The 18,810-nt window shown below is 46.2% G+C and overlaps 2 protein-coding genes across 6 annotated transcripts in view; one reads left to right on the top strand and one right to left on the bottom strand.

Annotated features, from left to right (window-relative positions):
- The window catches only part of dnah6 (dynein, axonemal, heavy chain 6), a 1,317,984-nt gene that overhangs the window by 229,856 nt on the left and 1,069,318 nt on the right, over positions 1 to 18,810 (top strand). The window lies entirely within an intron of this gene.
- The window catches only part of LOC147124821 (tyrosine-protein kinase JAK2-like), a 414,008-nt gene that overhangs the window by 198,853 nt on the left and 196,345 nt on the right, over positions 1 to 18,810 (bottom strand). The window contains exon 1 of one of the 3 annotated variants that reach the window (XM_085993613.1): positions 12,292 to 12,773. The exons of the other annotated variants lie outside the window; for them this stretch is intronic. The gene's annotated coding sequence lies outside the window, so the exon portion shown is untranslated. Of the gene's footprint in view, positions 1 to 12,291; positions 12,774 to 18,810 lie in introns of those variants that run through there. 3 annotated transcript variants of the gene reach the window in all.

The following is an 18,810-nucleotide window of genomic DNA, read 5'->3' as shown; positions in this document are numbered from 1 at the left end:
CTATCAGAGCAAATCTGCTCTGGCAAGCCGTTTCTGGCAAATATGGTCTGTAGGACAGCAATCGTTTTCTCTGTAGTGGTTGAGGACATTTATATCACCTCAGGCCACTTCAAATGAGCATCCACTGCTATTAAGAACATTGAGTCCATGAATGGACCAGCAAAATCAATATGCACCCGTTGCCATGGAGAGGAGGGCCACTCCCATGGGTGTAGAGGAGCATGTGGTGGTGCATTTTGGACCTTCTGGCATCCTGAGCAGCTCTTGGTTAGGTCTTTGATTTGTTGATCGATTCCCGGCCACCACACATAAGCCCTAGCAAGGCTTTTCATTTTCACTCCCCCCAGATGGCCTTCATGTAGCTCATTTAGCACTCTCTCCCTTAACTTGGGTGGAATCACCACTCTGGATCCACACATCACTCTCCCCTGGCATACTGACAGCTGTTCTCTTCTGGATGAGAATGCTGGCAACAGTGAGTCGCCATGTGTTGGCCATCCCCTCACCGTCAATTCATATACCCGAGACAGCGTCGGATCATTACGGGTCTCCTTCTCTATATCCGCGTTCGTTACTGGCAATCGTTCAATTATTGACGAATAAAATATCTCGATAGGGTCCACTGCTGGTGCTTCCTCCACAGTAGGCAGTGGGAGGCGCGATAGTCCATCAGCGTTTCCATGCTGTTTCGTGCCTTTATATTCTATTTCATATTGATTCGCCCCTAGAAACAGGGACCATCTTTGTAACCGTTGTGCAGTCATCACTGGAACGCCCTTCTTAGGATTAAAGATGGAGACAAGTGGTTGGTGGTCAGTCAGCAAGGTGAACTTCTGCCCATGCAGATAGTGGTTGAATTTTTTTACTCCCCATACTAGGCTGAGGGCCTCCCTGTCAATCTGGGCGTAGTTGCGCTCGGCTGAGGTTAGTGACCGAGACGCAAAGGCTACTGGCCTCTCCAATCCGTCTGGGAATTTGTGCGACAGCACCGCTCCAATACCATAGGGTGATGCATCATATGCCAAACGAATTGGTAGTGCTGGGTTGAAATGGGCCAACACCTCTTTAGATGTGATCAATTCTTTACACTTCTGGAAAGCTCGTCTACGTTCGTCATTCCACTTCCATGGTACCCCTGTTTGCAGTAGGGTGTTCAGTGGGTGTAATACCGTGGACAAATTTGGTAAGAACTTATGGTAGTAGTTTACCAGCCCGAGGAACGACCTCAGTTGTGACACATTTTCCGGTGCTGGAGCCTTGGCTACTGCCTCAATCTTTTCAGGGGACTTATGTAACCCCTCTTCATCGATGACGTGGCCACAATACGAGATCTGCTTCGGGAAAAACTCGCACTTGTGGCGATTAGCTCGTAGCCCATATTCCTTTAATCTGGTGAGCACCTTCTCCAAGTTGGCGAGGTGATCACTGTCATTTTCGCCCGTGACCAGGATGTCGTCCAAATAACACTGGGTCCCTGGAATCCCTTGCAGGACTTGATCCATTGCCCTTTGCCAAATAGCCGGAGCCGATGCTACCCCGAACACCAGCCGGTTGTATTGATAGAGACTTTTATGAGTGTTAATCGTAAGGTATTGTTTCAAGGCTTCTTCTACCTCCATTTGCAAATACGCCTGGGCTAGATCAATTTTGGTGAAGCGTTTACCTCCAGATAGCGAGGTGAAAATATCCTCAATTCGTGAAAGCGGATATTGTACCGTGTGAAGGACTGGGTTCACTGTAACCTTAAAATCCCCACAGATGCGGACCTTCTTTGGTTCCCCAGGCATACTCAATGACCTCTTCATTACAGGAACGATGGGTGTAGCCCACTCGCTCCAGTCTACTTTGGACAGTACTCCTGAATGTTCCAACCCTTCCAGCTCTGCTTCGACAGCTGGTCTGATCGCATAAGGCACTGGTCTGGCCTTAAGAAACTTTGGGCTTGCATTTTCCTCTATTTTAATCGTTGCTGTTATGCCTTTTAGTGTTCTGAGTCCCTCCTGGAACACTTCTTTTGCGTCAGTTAGCATTTTTGACAGTCGTCCAGGTGTGACGTCGTCATCCTTTTTGGCCTCAACCTTCAGTGCCTGTATGGAATGCCAATCTAATTGTATCTTCCGGATCCATTCATGTCTTAGCAGTGGTGGTCCTCCATCTGGCAATACATATATGTCCATTTTAGGTATTTCCTGGCCTTTATATATCACTTTCACCCTTATTTTTCCTTTGGGGTAGACTTTCTGCCCCGTGTACATCTTCAAGACAATCTCTGTAGCTTTCAAGGGTATATGTGAAAATAGCCGCTTGTAGTCCCTTTGGTTTATGACTGTTAGGGCTGATCCTGTGTCCAATTCCATTTTCACTTGGACTCCGTCTATCTTGAGTGTAACCCAGATAGTCTGGTGATCCTCCATTTTGGTTACCTTATGTAGTTTCAGACAACCCAGCTCCTTGCTTCCGGAGTCTGTGTCACTTTTCTGTTCGTCTGAACTACTGTCCATCACCTGGTGTACCTTTTTGTACTTCTCCTGTGGAGATTTCTTACTGTTGAATTTCTTCCCAGACCTGCAGACTCTTGCTATGTGTCCTGCTTTTCCACACTGTCTGCACACTTGGTCCTTGAACCAACAATCCTTCTGGTCATGTGTTGTTCTGCTACAGCGATAGCACTTCCCTATTCCATAAGACATTTCATTGGTGCCATATTCTTGCGGTCTCCGTTGTATCTCTGCAGCGCTCCTTGCAGCTGCTTCATGTGATACTGCCATACTGAAAGCCTTGTCCAGCGTAAGATCCTTTTCTGATAGAAGCCGTTTCTGGGTTCCTTCACTTTGCAGCCCACACACAAACTTGTCCCTTAACGTATCTGCTAGTCCCACTCCAAACTGGCAGTGTTTCGATAGCTTGCGCAGTTCCGTTAAGTACTCAGCATTGCTTTCGTCTTTGCGTTGGTTCCTTTTATGGAACTTAAATCGTTCTGCTATCAGCAGTGGTGTGGGGTTTAAGTGGTCCTGTAGGATTTCTACTATGCTTTCGAAATTCTTGTTCACAGGCTTCTCTGGGGTTATTAGGTTTCGCAGTAACCCATAAGTTTTTGCACCCATGGAATTTAACAAAACCAGTGCTTTCCTAGCATCTGGCACTTCATTCACCCTGCAGTACACCTCAATACGTTCCACATATGTCGCCCAATCTTCGACTTCATTGTCGAACGTAGAGATACTGCCACTCTTCGGCATCCCTGGGTGTGATTTAACTGTCAAAAATGGCGTCTCCCGCGCTTCCCCTTCTTCTCCGCTGGCACAAAATGGCATCTTCCGCGCTTTCCTTCCTTCCCGCGCTCGCCCTTCTTCTCCCCGCGGACACTGTTCAGCCCTTGAGCCCTGGCTGTGCTCTGCGCATTTTTTTTTCTTCCTGTGCGCCTTTCCCGTTTCCACCGCTCGGTCCTGAACCCGGCTGCTGCTTTACCCTCTCTCTCTCCGTTTTGTTTTTCCTCGACGCCGCTCGGTTTTCAACCCCCGGCTGCGCCCTGTGCGCTTCACCTTCTATCTTACCCCGTCGACGCTGCTCGGCTTTTTCTCCGCCGTCGGTCGGCTCCAGCCGCCGCTGTCTGGGAAGGATCTGCGCTGTACCTGTCGTCAGTCTGTGGCTGATCGTCGTGCCTGGGGAACCAAGCCCGGCTCGCCACAGCCTCCCCTGCAATGTTGACTCTCTGCCGGACGACTGGGCGGTTGCTCGTGGTCGACGCCCGTGCTTCTGGCCTCGACTTTCTTCCACCGCCCTCCGGAGCGAATCCTCGAAGGGAAATGCAGAGTTGCAGGTAGATTCGAATTGACACTCGTCGCCACTGTTAGATCCGTGATTCTGAGAGTATGATGTTTTTCAATAACCACACGGATGCTGTAACTTAACAATCAACAGGTGTTTACTGGAGGAGGGTAGTCTCAAGACTGGGGTACAGAGGCATGCTCAAGGCTTATATACAGGTGTGGTCACTGCCGGTACTACAGTATACAGGAGCTGTAAAAGTAGTTCTCTCTTAAAGGTACATACACTACAGCATCCATATGTGTATGGCCGAAAATTTAACTTGGTAACTGACCATAAGCCATTACAAGTGATATACGGCCCACACTCTAAACCCTGTGCCCGTATAGAGAGATGGGTACTTAGATTACAGCCGTATGATTTTAAGGTGATACACATTCCAGGCAAGCAAAACATTGCAGACCCACTGTCACGATTGCTGGGGGAGACAGCAAAACAGGAGAGACATTCTCATGGCTCAGATGAATACGTGAGATTCGTAGCTGTGAGTGCGACACCAAAAGCACTCACTACTAGAGAGGTGGAGGAAGCCTCTGCTACCGACCCAGAGCTGATTGAGGTACGGAAGGCAATCACAAACGGACATTTTGAGAACTGTAAAGCTTATGCAGCAATTGCAAACGAGCTGTGCGTAGTGGGGTACCTAGTTTTTCGGGGAACACGCATCGTGCTACCCACAGTGTTACACGCACAAGCCCTGGTGTTAGCACATGAAGGACACTTGGGAATAGTTGGAACAAAGCAACATCTCAGAACCAAGGTTTGGTGGCCTGGCATGGACAAGGCAGCTGAAAAACACTGTAAAGCGTGCCACGGCTGTCAGATAGTAGCCAGACCTGACCCACCTGAACCTTTGAGACCAACACCATTACCGGAGGACCCCTGGCAGGATGTAGCTATAGACTTACTGGGACCCTTGCCATCCAACCACTCCATTCTTGTGGTAGTTGATTATTATAGTCGCTACTATGAATACGACATCATGACCTCCACAACAACAGAGAAGGTTATTGATAGTTTAGAGTCAATCTTCAGCCATCATGGTTTGCCAATCACCTGCAAATCTGATAATGGTCCCCAATTCAGATCTGAATTATTCAAAGAATACTGTGAAAACAACGGGATCAAACACCTGAAAACGACAGCAAAATGGGCTCAGGCTAACAGAGAAGTCGAGCGCCAGAATGCATCGCTGATGAAGAGAATCAGAATTGCTCAGTCAGAAGGACTAGATTGGAAACGTGAACTTAGAAAATATGTGACTGTGTACAGGAGCATTGACCATGCCACGACAGGAAAGAGCCCAGCAGAGCTGCTCTTTAAACGGAAAATGAGAGGAAAGCTGCCAGGCATCACAGAGTCGCGCGCAGACATGGAAGTACGTGACCGGGACGCAGGACAAAAAGGCAAGTCCAAACTGTACGCAGATGAACAGCGGAGAACACAATACTCAGAGGTGGAAGTTGGCGACACGGTGTTGGTACGGCAGGACAAAGCGGACAAGTTCACCACTCCTTTTAATGCCACACCCCACAAAGTTTTGAGTAAAACAGGGAGTCAAGTAGTCGTAGAATCTCCAGACGGTGCACGCTACTTGAGAAACACTATGTTTGTGAAGAAATACAGAACCAATGGACCAAAGGAGACACTCCATGAGCAGGAGGAAACACAAGGGACTGAGGACAGTATAGTAGACCCTGACACACATACCACTGTGACACAGGCAATATCCACTGACACCAACATGTTAGACATTCCCAATACAGCCAGACCTCAAAGGGTTAAAAGAAAACCCCAAAGAAAACCCCAAAGACTGTCTGATTATGTCACAACATAAACTGTGCGAGAACTGCATGGGTGATGTTAAATGTTCAAACCTGGGAATTATTTAGTTGTGTGGTAAGACACAAGTTTGTAAAAAGTTTATAAACCAAATAAGTTATGCAGTGTTATTGTAAGCAACTGTTTGTAAACTGCAAGTTTGTTTCCAAGGAAAAGGGGGATGTCGTGTGTTGATTGCGAGTTTGACATCAGTCAATACGGTAATGTAATGTGCATTGCATTATGGGAATTACCCGGGAAAACGGCAGTCGGCCATTTTAGGCAATAAAGTGAACATCGCAGTTATAAGCCTGTCTGCCTGACTCTTTTTAATTCGATGTATCTACATGCTTGATTGAATGCATTAAAGCATAGATACAACAGGACTTTTTGCAGCTCAAACATAGTAATGTCTTGTAAACATAGTAATGGATCACTTGTATACAAATGATGATGCTTCCATTAATCTTGTTCTGATTTCAGAACAAGCAGCATTTACCTTATAAAATTATGAAAACCTTCATAATGGCATTTGACATTTCTGCTCTTCACCTCTACATTAAATCACCCACACTGTGTTAAGTGTGTAGCACTGTTGTCCGAGTCTGAAGGTTGTGGTTTAACTTCATTCCAAGACTGGAGCACATAAACCAGGATGACACTTTGAGTGCCGTACTGAGGGGAGTGCAGCATTGTCAGAGGTGCCATCTTTCGGACAAGGTCTGCCTGTTTAGGTGGACAAAGATCCCATGGCAGGTTTTCAAAGAAAAGCTGGGAGACACCTGGCCAACACCACCAAAACGGATTAACTAGTTTTTTGTCTCGCTGCTCTTTCTGGGGCCTTGTTGTGCACAAATTGGCAACAAGAGTGACCAACATTTTGCAAACAGTTCACTGGCTGTGAAGCACTTTGAGATGTACTGAGAACATGAAAGGTGAAACTAGATGAATGCAAGTCTTCCTTTCTTGATCTTAATTCCAGAAAAAGTCAATGCTAATTACTTTGCTTGTCCATTTGTTCTTAAATGCTCCAATTCCAGAATCCAGTTTTCTTCATTGAAGCGCTTGCCAATTCCTGCCAGGCTGACAGTGGACTCTTGGTACTAGTTGCCAGGTGCACCTTGAACTCGTGCACCTTGAACTCGTGCTACCTGGCAACTTGTACCAAGAGTCCAGTGTCAGTCTGGCAGGAATTGGCTGAGTGACAATCATTTTGGATTAGTGGAGGGCAAGAATCGCTAGCGTGTTTGGAGCAAAGCACAGATGTAATGCCGGAGGTGCACCTTGAACTCGTGCTACTCATTGGCAGGCCCACACTGGAAGGTTCCGACTTGCTCCGTGGCCAGCAGGCATACCCTGGAAACCAATTTACTTCTCTACGTGCTGCTGAGTTTAGATTGCAAACATATTGAAACTGATTTATCCCACATGCTTCCAGGCCCACTTGAATTTGCCTGCATTGTTTTTAAACCTGTCCAAGTTCTGCTCCTTATTAACACAAAAAAAAACAAATCGTCTCTGCATCTACTCTTGCTCCTAAAACTGGATTTAAAATTACTCAGCTGCACTGCAACTTTGCCTCATACTGGCCTCCCTTTGTTCTGCTTTTAGACTTCCACTTGCTGTGCTTCCACACTGTGCTCTTTTAGCTATGGTTCCAACTCGTTCCTTTATTCCGCTTTTCCCAGCAGAAGCTTCCCAATGCGCTGTATTCGGCCATGATATTTTCAGCCTTTACTTTATCTCTCCGGCAAAACGTCTGTGCTTTGCTTCAAACACGCTCTCGATTCTTGCCCTCCGCTAATCCAAAAATTATTGGCACTCAGCCAATCTTGCACAATCTGTACATGGGCCATATTGCACCATTTGGGTAGCTCTGCTCTATATGCCACTCCTGTGTGACATGGAGCCAACATAGGTCATGAATTGCATGCATCACTTGTCGAGTTTCCAAATTTGGGGGACAAATAGTATTCTCTATAAACAGTGTAGAAATGTCTCAATCCATATCAAACCAAGTTTTCTTTCAGAATATTACAAAGACTCACTGTACACAAAACTGTGGAAGTATTTATGTGAAAGCAACAAAAAGCAGTTTATCTGCCAATGACTAGTCTGTGGCCTGACATTCCTGCACTATTACAAATTGAAAAATGACACTTTGCAATAACACAGACTTGATTATTCTTTAATGAGGGGATGACCTTCAAAAATTAAGCAACAGTGTAAAAAACTGTGTACTACATTAGATGATCCGTTGATTATGGGATCGCTTAGCCCCGTCTATAGCATGCTGCTTCCACTTTTTAGCATGCATGTAGTCCTCTGTTGCAGCTTCCCCAGGTTGGCACCTCATTTTTAGGTATGTCTGGTGCTGCTCCTGGCGTGCTCTTCTGCACGCCTTACTGAACCAGGGTTGGTCCCCTGGCTTGATGGTAATGGTAGAGTGAGGGATATGCCAGGCCATGAGGTTACAGATTGTGGTGGGATACAATTCTGCTGCTGCTGATGGCCCACAGCGCCTCACGGATGCCCAGTTTTGCGCTGCTAGATCTGTTCTGAATCTTTTTTTTATTCATTGATGGGATGTGGGCGTCGCTGGTTTGGCCTGCATTTAGTGCCCATCCCTAATTGCCCTTGAGAAGATGGTGGTGAGTCGCCTTCTTGAACCGCTGCAGTCCCATTTAGCACAGTGGTAGTGCCACACAACACGATGGAGGGTGTCCTCAGTGTGAAGACAGGACTTCGTCTCCACAAGGACTGTGTGGTGGTCACTGCTACCAATGCTGTCATGGACAGATGCATCTGCGACAGGTAGATTGATGAGGACAAGGTTTTTCCTCCTTGTGTTGGTTCTCTCACCACCTGCCGCAGGCCCAGTCTGGCAGCTATGTCCTTCAGGACTTGGCCAGCTTGGTCAGTAGTGGTGCTACCGAGCCACTGTTGGTGATGGACATTGAAGTCCCCCACCCAGAGTACATTCTGTGCCCTTGCTACTCTCAGTGCTTCTTCCAAGTGGTGTTCAACATTACGCACATTACAAAATTCTATAAAGGCAGAAATATTAACTAGCTATCTCTGTCTGGTAATGTAATTAGAGGGTTCATGGTTTATAGAATGGTTATGAGCTTTGGGGCTAAATTAGGAAACAGAATTTCTGGCTGCATGTCCATGCTGAATGTTAAGATTATGCAATTAGGAAACACCTCACACTGTTAACAATTGGATCGTTTTGCAGCAGACTGGGCGAATTAGTCAAGTTGTGCAATTCTGTTCAGTAGATCAGGAAACATTTGGCACATTCAGTGGCAGCATTGGAACACTAACAGGTATCTTACCGTGGAAAAATTAATTTTGAGAAAAAAAAGATACAATGATGGGGTGAACACTGAGCAGTACACAGAGTATTTCACAGCACTACAATGTATTTACTGAACAGAAACAGGCCATTCGGCCCAACAGACTCATGCCAGCAGTTATGTTCCACACAAGTCTCCTCCCACCATTCTTCATCTAACCCCATCAGCATATCCTACTATTCCATTCTGCCTCATGTGTTTATCTAGCTTCCGTTTAAATGCATCTGTGCTATTCACCTCAACCACTCCCTGTGATAGCGAGTTCCACATTCTCACCACTCTCTGGGTAAATAACTTTCTCCTGAATTCCCTATTGGATTTATTAGTGACTATCTTATATTTATGGTCCCTAGTTCTGGTCTCCCCCACAGGTGGAAACATCTCTCTACACCTACCCTAGCAAACCCTTTCAGAATCTTAAAGGCCTCTATCAGGTCACCCCTCAGTCTTCCTTTTCTAAAGAAAAGTTCCCCAGTCTGTTCAATCTTTTCTGATAGGTATAACCTCTCAGTTCTGGTATCATCCCAGTAAGTCTTTTTTGCACCTTCTCCAGTGCCTCTATGTCTATTTTATAATATGGAGACCAGAACTGTTCACAGTACTCCAAGTTTGGTCCAACCAAGATTCTACACAAGTTTAACATAACTTCCCTGCTTTTCAAATCTATCCCTCGAGAAATGAACCTCAGTGCTTGGTTTACTTTCTTTTAAAACTGGCCTTGTTAACCTGCGTTGTTACTTTTAGTGATGTGTATTCTGCATCTCTGCATAGGGTTTCAAATCCAGACTGTACAGTTAAAATGAAAGTCTGCTCCCTCTGCTAGTAACTATTCTACATGAAATGAGTTTGGATAGTCTTAGTCCACGCTTCTAATTGGCAGCTTCACTCAGAGAGACCTTAGGATGGCTGGTATAGGAAATACAAAACAAGTTATACTGGTGCAATAGGGAATGCACTCGAGATTGGCGCACACTGCCCGAAATTTTAATCTGGAGGCGGGTTGTGAGCGGAGCGGTTTGAAAGCGGTCAGGAACCCCAGGAGAATGGGTTTCCTGCAGGCCCAGCCGAATTTAACGGCAGGGCCTGATTAACATTTCAAAGTTCTGTTTCCCACCCGCAGTCAGCCACATATAGAGGCTGGCTGCGGGCGAGTAGATCTGCGGCACTAGACCACACAGGGAGGGGTTGGGGGGGAGGGGTGGTGGATGTGAATTGAGGACGGAGGATAATCAGGGGGTGTGGTGATCGGGAAGCAGAGGAGGGAGGCTGGGAAGGCGATCGGGGGTCAGGGGAGGGGTGGGGGTGTCAGAAGCTGGGAAGGTGATCAGAGGCCTGGTTTGGGGGGAGAAAATCGCAGGCCCCAGCAAGGGGGTGGGGGGGGGCGTGGGAGGAGATCAGAGGCCTGGGGGGTGTGTCTGATTGTGGGGGGTGGGTGAGGCAGGGACGCTGGATCCAGCAGGCAAGTATAAAGGCACTTACTTTCTGGATCCAGCAGTCCTCGCCTTCCTTTAGCTGGTGGGTTCCCGAGGCCTGGGAAACCCGAACAGCAAGAGTTAAATTTGTAATGGTGGATCACCATGAGGCACGCCAGCCTCACTGTTACATTTAAATGGGCGACCCGCCTCCTGGGAGCAGGTTGGTTGCCCGCCCCCCATCCCGCCTCCGTTAAAACTGGAAGTGGGCGCGTTGGAGGAGGGTTCAGGGCGGGATTCAGTTTCTTTTGGAACTCTTTAACCCCCCCCCCCAACCTCACGTTCTTTGGGGTTAAAGTTCCCCATATTGTTGAGGCAGGTTAGTGACAGCTTTACTCTGCACCCAGCCATGCTGTATGTGAAATGCTTGATATTGACACTGGGATGGGAAGTGTTCCTTCCCCAGCACCAATGTGCCTCATCAATCAGCAGGATTTCTCTGCCCCTACCAAAAAAAAAATCTGCTTCTTAGTTATGCCTGAAGTGAATCTAAATATGTTGGTCGCCGAAAACCACGGGAAAATGGAATGCAGTGTGGAACAGTGAAAGAAATTAGAGGCGAAAGCGGAATCACAATTCGTCCATTACAGCGATACTGCCCCATTCCTTACTACACCATGTCAACACCACTACACTGAAATGGACCCATGTTTATCAGCTGCAAAAACTTTAAAAGAAATCATGAATGTAATAATCATTTCAGGACTCAGGGCAATAATGAGCTCCTGGCGGAAAAAAAAATCCTACAAACCAAAGTTGCACTTTTGTGCAGGTATCTATCTCTGCGGCGTTACTCACTGTGAGCTAGTGGCTACGCTAGTGTGTGACGGGTGAAGTGTGACAGGAAGTAGGCATGATGCTTCTAGGAACTGCGCGCTACACACAAGACTTCTGATCTACACACACACGACTTTAAACTAATGGGAGCTTTTCAATATCCTGGTCTCCTCAGTACACTGGGAAGATGAATGAATGTTATGGAGAGAAAACTGAGGGGAGCAAAGGAAGATCAATTGTAAGCTCAAATCAAGTAACATGATTTAAGAGACTTAAAGAATTTGACATATGATCTACTTTAATACATTGCAATCACTGAACAAGCTGGAGTTTAACACCTAAAATTTGTAGTATCCCAGGACCTAGCAATCTCAATTTTGCATTTTTGTCAAGTATAAATAATTAATATATTATTTACTGATACTTAGGAGTACATCATTAACTTCCATGTGAAACTACTAGAACATCACCAACCAAAAGAGGAAGCAAGATGCTCACCACTGCAAAACTATTAGTACAATAGTGCGATTTCCCCCTTTCTTCTCCCTTCACCCATACCACCCCAGAAACTGGTTAACTGAACATAGCAGGTAGTATCACAGCTGACCTGTGTTTTCTGTAGGATATTAACCAGGAAAAATATCCTACATATTGGAAAGCAAATCAGAAAAGAACTGGTTTAAGGCTTAATATAACAGTGCAACTTAAGTTCCTGTTTCTCCCTGTAAGATTTGGCTAAATGAAAATGGAACTTTGTACTTTTTTTTAAAACCCTTGATCCTTTTGAGTTCAAAGTTTCTTATTCGGTCAATGTAAAAGAAGAGGTTCAAGCTTCAGCCAGAAGTCTGATATGGAACCAAGGAAATAAGACATTTTCAAGGAATGAAAAAAAAAATGGGCAAAAACCGAAAGCCAGAAAACACCGAAAGCCAGAAAACAAAGGGCTTACTACGTTACATACAATTCAAGCAAAAAAATACAAAGCTTTAAAAAAGAGCGATTTTAAAATATCGTTCCCAAAGGGCAAGACTCACATCGGCCAAAATCAAGTTGCTGCATTCCAACTCAAGCACCAATTTGTAGGCTAGATTTTCCATCTATTTATAGTCCGTTGTTAACGTTCCACTATAAAATTGGAGATGTACAAGACGGCTGTTATTCACAGAGAATTTAGTTCAGTGATCAACATGCAGTGTTCAACATGCTGCAGGAAAACAGCGCGTGCTAAAATGGTAAACAGCCAACCCTCCTCTCATATCAGTCTACAACATTCGTCTTGTTAGATTAGAGAGCTGGAACAGCAGTAGCCAGTCTCCTCCCTTTCCTTTAACCGTCCTCTTACAAAAGGATAACTGGGTTAATGCATTCTTCAAGTAGGTTTTTAACCTCTACTGAACCTTACTTCTTTTCTTTTGAGTATCACGCAGCAGATACTGAAACTTTTAGGTTAGTTTCTGCCGACGTTACAACAATGATGACACTTCAAAAGTACTTCACTGGCTGTGAAGTGCTTTACGGTGTCCTGAGGACGTGAAAAGCACGATGTTCTTTCTTTCCCCGACAACAATTTATTGTGGATTTTAGGTAAATCAACATGCTCGATCCTATAAAATGTTTGCAGTTTATTCTTAAAGTCTCAAATAATGATACGAAAAAAAAATCAACTGATTTCAGGCCAGAGTAGTGAGAGATCTGTATCTAACTGTTTTACCTGGGAGTGCTTGATGTTGATTGCCTGAAATGGGAAACCAATTATTTTTTTTAAATTAGCACACTGACCTTCCACCTCCACAACCCAAGTTAGAATCTAACCGAGACCGAACTGGTGAAAGACTTGCTGGCATCTCTATGGGTTTCAAAGTAAAATACTTGGGGCAGTTTTAACCCATTACATAAGGGGCCTTAAGAATGCAGGATTGATAAATGGCCAATTTCTTCACCAAACAAAACAACTTAACTCGCTTTCATCCAATTACTTCCTGGGGTCTCAAAACACACACAGAACACAAAAGCAAAATTCTAAATCCACTTCGCTTTTACGCACATTAAACCTGACCTAACACCATTACCTCTCCCCCATCACATCCTTCAACAAACGATCACGACACACTTAAAACACCTTTCTCATTGCAAGCATACTCATCACCTCTTCCTTTCCTCTCTTCACACCCCACACTGACAATTCTCTTCTCACAGACCACCAGTTGTGCAAGTACCAACTACTCCCACCAGTCCGTCCTCACTTCACCTCACACATGCTTCCCTTTTCATTGATTGTCTCCCCACCCTTGTTTCATCCTGCTTCTTCAACACCTCTCACCACATACACGCTATGCACAAGCCCCTCACATCTGCACTCACCTTCTCAACATACTAACTCTCACCCTCTGTTTCTGCGGGACAAGACAACACATAATGCCAGGGAGAGAAACAGGATGGGTGGAGGAGTCCCCAACATCTTGGTCTTCAAACAGATAGTGCAAAAAGCCCTAGAGATCACCCTGGGGAAAGATGCATGAGCACCGAGGATGTAGAGGTTGGTGGTATACCCAAGCATGGTGTTTGCAGGTTACTTATATCCCTTCATTCAACTCAGCGCAGGTGCAGCAAGCTCAGCTTCTTCAACCAGCATTCTCAATATATATCACCTGACCAGGTACAGTTTCTCTCTCCCTTTCCTTTTTCTTCTAAGGCCTTCTCAACACCACGGGACCCCTGCAGATGAACAGACCTCAAAGGACACTCCTCCTGAGGTTGCACTTTCAAGCGCTCCACAACACCCAGGTACTAGCTCAGACACTAGCACTCTGTGTGGGCGAGATAGCGAGCTAGAGGGGTCTGCACCTGGTGAAACATGCAGCACTGATGGGCGGCAGCAGCAGCTACAGGTGGCAGGGGACAACACGGAAGAGGCCTCGCCGGAAGGCAAGGCCCTCTTCCAGCTCTGGTGACAACAATGATGACAAGAGATGAGGACTTCGAGAAATCAGCCACAATAAGAAAACTGCTGGCCTCACACAAACAGGTGCACGAGGTATTGGAAGGCATGCCAAGGAGTCTCACCATTATGGCTGAGAGTGAAGGAATCTGCATTCAGCATCTGCGTGTATTCGCCACGGTGCAATCTACCCTGGATAGTGTGGTCACCTCCAGGGATGCTGCAGCCAGGTCTCCACAACAGTAGTCCTTGTTAGCACACTTTGTAGCTTTGGTGGACGTTCAAACAGATGCCGCGCAGACCCTGGGCCCCCACAATGGAACAGTTGATGGATCGAATGGATACGATCCTCAAAGGGGTATCAGTCATCTTCCATAGTCTGCTCTTCCGCAGATTAGTGGAGGCGGTGGGGCCCAGCCGCAAGGGAGCGGCAGTGGCGCGATGGGAGCAATGCACGCTGGCCTCTCAGGATAGCAGCACATCTGCACATTCACCGTGTTTCCCCCACCCCCCGCCATCCCCTCCTCAACCAATACCCGCCATAGTGCCAGTAAGTCAACTGGGTCCGACTGCCGCAGCATCAGCCGAATTGCAATAGCCTGCAGCCGAGCCCTCACAGGCTCCAGTACCCAGAGACTTGAGCACATAAAGCTAGGCTGACACTCCAGTACAGTGCTGAGGGAGTGCTGCACTGTCGGAGGTGCCGTCTTTCGGATGAGCCATTAAACCAAGGCCCCGCCTGCTCTCTCAGATGGGCCTAAAAGATCCCATGGCATTATTTCAAACAGCAGGGAAGTTATCCCCGGTGTCCTGGCCGATATTTATCCCTCAATCAATATCACTAAAACAAATTATCTGGTCATTATCACATTACTGTTTGTGGGAGCTTGCTGTGCACAAATTGGCTGCCGTGTTTCCCATATTACAAGTGACTACACTTCAAAAGTACTTCATTGGCTGTAAAGCGCTTTGAGGTGGTCGTGAAAGGCCCTATATAAATGCAAGTCTTTCTTTTTTTCTCTTCAGGGCCTTACAGAAAGCCAATAAAGCAAAAAAAAACAAGTATGAACATGGAATGGGCTAATGCATAAATTGGAATTTTACACTCCGTGTCCCAGCTAGGCTGTGGTCACATGGTCTGCCCTGCAGCACTGGTTCATGCAATACGTCACCTGACTCAGCATTAACCAAGTGCTTCATATTTGGGCCAACGTGCCTGAACCAACATCTAACAAGGATTTTGCGTACTGTGCCAAGTGCAACACTCCTTTCTCAATCGTTTGACTCTCAAGTTAGTTACATAAAATGCTTGTCCCCTAAAGATGATACCTGGACCACGTAACCTCACCTGCAGAATTCCTGCGCCATCACTAATTGGGCAAGATTAAAGTACAATATGTGTTTGTAATCGACAACTTAAAGCACTCTACATGTAACACCAACAGCGCCACGTATTGGTGAGAAAAGTTCACACCAACGTTTTTTGAGATATTGCACAACGTTGATGTTATGTTTTATTTGAAAAGTCAGTGCACAATATAAAGAGTTTCCACAGAGTCAAAGACCCTTCTATTAACTAACTGAAGGGGTGTTCAACTGCTGAAAAGCAACAGCAGCAAGATATAGGCTGATGGTTTTCTATATTGGTGTGGGAAGGGCCCTGCAAATATTGAAGCACTCCTGGGGAGGAACCGTTTGTAAATACCAGCACACTCTCCTGGACCCCTGTCCTAACTTCCAAAAAAAAGGGCCAGTACCCAAACGAAAACTGTGCGACCACTACAGGAAAAGCTTTTCTTTTAAGAAAATCATAGGGCAATACCCCTGTATAAATAAATCAAGAAATACCAAAAAGTATAGAAGAGAAATCTGATGATCCACGGACTGCAGTTTGAAAGCCTGATGTGTCTAATTTTATAAGCTAGCTTAGTATAAAGACACTGGACCTTTCTGTTGAAATAGCACAGATTTATAGCAGGGTAGTTGCATCGTGTGTAGAATACTCGGCGACTTATTCTCTTTTAAATCATTTCAGCATATTCAACCAGGAAATGTATAACTTCCCTATTTGTAATAGCAGTGCGATGGCAAAACAACATCTTATTTCAGCAGAGCACAATACTGGGGAGCAGCAGTTGAAAATGAACGGGTTGCCTCTCTTCTACGCTCCTTCTCCATGCTCTCTGGCAGAGCAGAGAGCTCATTTGTCCTCCTCCCCAAAAAGGTGATCGATACTGAACATACTGTTAGCAAAACGCTTGAAACAGAGAAATGACAAAAAGGGCAGAATTCGAACAGTGAGGAAGGTCTGCAAATACTGAAGCTCACTTTTATACATACCTTTTATTAACCTATTCATTTCTGGAAGGTCAAGGTATAGAGCACAAACGATTATGCTGTTTGTTCATAAGCCTCTTACAAGTTGATACATCGCTCACAAATCTCTTGCTGCCAACAAATCCATTTGTTGTTGATCACTGAAGTGCACTCACATTTTATACAGTAGGAGGTTTTTAAAAAAGAAAAAAAATCAACAGTTAACCAACCAAGTATGTCGAGATAAATGTCACTGACTATTTTGCACGCTGTATTGACAAGTCAAAACTAGACTGCCAGCAGCCTCCAGCACTCACAGGAAGGCTGTGCCCCTTCATAAACATCCTGGCAGGAAACTATGAGAACAAAAGCTCCTCCCAATCCATTCAGGGTTATATACATACGCTGCAAGGCACATGGGCCTAGAAATTCAGTATAGCCACGTTTGGGGCGCTACAGCATGGCGTTCGCTAACTTTTGCGCCTGGCGCAACTTTGCGCCACCTTCGCCGATATTCAGTTGCATCGCCCCAAGAGGTTGCTGCTGCGCTAAAGCAGGCGATGCACGACTATCATTAGGCGCTAAGCCGACGATCCGGGGTGCAAACACCGAAGGCGGGCGCAGCACAGGTGCGGCGAGTTGCTCATTGAGGGCAGACAGTCAGGCGCCGATCAGCACTTAAAGGGGGAAGGTGGAATTGCTTGGCTGCCACGCCCTGCACACTGCAGCCCTAAGGCAAGGCCTGAACACTGCTTCTGGAACAGCTCCACGCCCAGGAGAATGGAGAAGGCCACGGAGAGGGCGCAGCGCTTCGGCAAGGGTGACCTGAGGCTGCCGATTGGCGCAGTGGACCGCAGGCGCCATATCCTCTTCCCCGAGGGTGGCAGGAGGCCGCTGCCCACCGAATATCGGAAAGCATGGAGGGATGTGGCAAACAGGGTCACGTCCAACAGTGTGGTTGGCAGGACACCAACACAGTGCCGGAAAAAATTCAACGACCTCACTCGGGTTGTCAGGGTGAGTATCCTTTCCAGTATCCTCCTCATCATAGAAACATAGAAACATAGAAGATAGGAGCAGGAGTAGGCCATTCGGCCCTTCGAGCCTGCTCCGCCATTCAATGTGATCATGGCTGATCATCCAAATTCAGTACCCTGTCCCTGCCTTTCCCCATATCCCTTGATCCCTTTAGCCTCAAGAAATATATCCAACTCTTTCTTGAATATATTTAATGAACTAGCCTCCACCGCCCTCTGTGGCAGAGAATTCCACAGGTTCACCACTCTCTGGGTGAAGAAATTCCTCCTCATTTCAGTCTTAAATGGCTTACCCCTTATCCTTAGACTATGACCCCTGGTTCTGGACTCCCCAGCCATCAGAAACATCCTTCCTGCATCTAGTCTGTCCAGACCTGACAGAATTTTATAGGTTTCGATGAGATCCCCTCTCAATCTTCTAAACTCCAGTGAGTATAAGCCCAATCGACACAATCTCTCCTCATACGTCATTCCTGCCATCCCAGGTATCAGCCTGGTGAATCTTCGCTGCACTCCCTCCATGGCAAGAACGTCCTTCCTCAGGTAAGGTGACCAAAACTGCACACAATACTCAAGGTGCGGTCTCACCAAGGCCCTGTACAACTGTAGCAAGACATCCTTGTTCCTGTACTCGAACCCTCTTGCTACGAAGGCCAACATACCATTTGCCTTCTTAACCGCCTGCTGCACCTGCATGCTTACCTTCAGCGACTGGTGCACAAGGACACCCAGGTCTCTTTGCACTTCCCCTTCTCCCAATCTATTGCCATTCAAATAATAATCTGTCTTACTGTTTTTGCCACCAAAGTGGATAACCTCACATTTATCCACATTATAGTGCATTTGCCATGTTTCTGCCCAATCACCCAACCTGTCCAAATCGTACTGGAGTTTCCCGACATCCTCCTCGCAGCTTACCCTCCCGCCCAGCTTTGTATCGTCTGCAAATTTGGATATATTACATCCAATTCCCTCGTCCAGATCATTAATATATATTGTGAATAGCTGGGGTCCTAGGACCGATCCTTGCGGTACCCCACTAGTCACTGCCTACCACTCGGAAAACGACCTGTTTATTCCAACTCTTTGCTTTCTGTCCGCCAACCAGTTCTCTATCCAAGTCAATACCTTGCCCCCAATCCCATGTGCCTTAATTTTGCACGCTCATCTCTTATGTGGGACCTTATCGAAAGCCTTCTGAAAGTCCAAATACACCACATCCACTAGTTCTCCCTTATCTATTTTACCAGTTACATCCTCAA

This window comes from Somniosus microcephalus, chromosome 1 (genome assembly GCF_052327205.1).
Source record: "Somniosus microcephalus isolate GS21.2 chromosome 1, FLI_Smic_1.0, whole genome shotgun sequence".
Taxonomy (NCBI): domain Eukaryota; kingdom Metazoa; phylum Chordata; class Chondrichthyes; order Squaliformes; family Somniosidae; genus Somniosus; species Somniosus microcephalus.
This window is presented reverse-complemented; position numbering and strand designations above follow the sequence as displayed.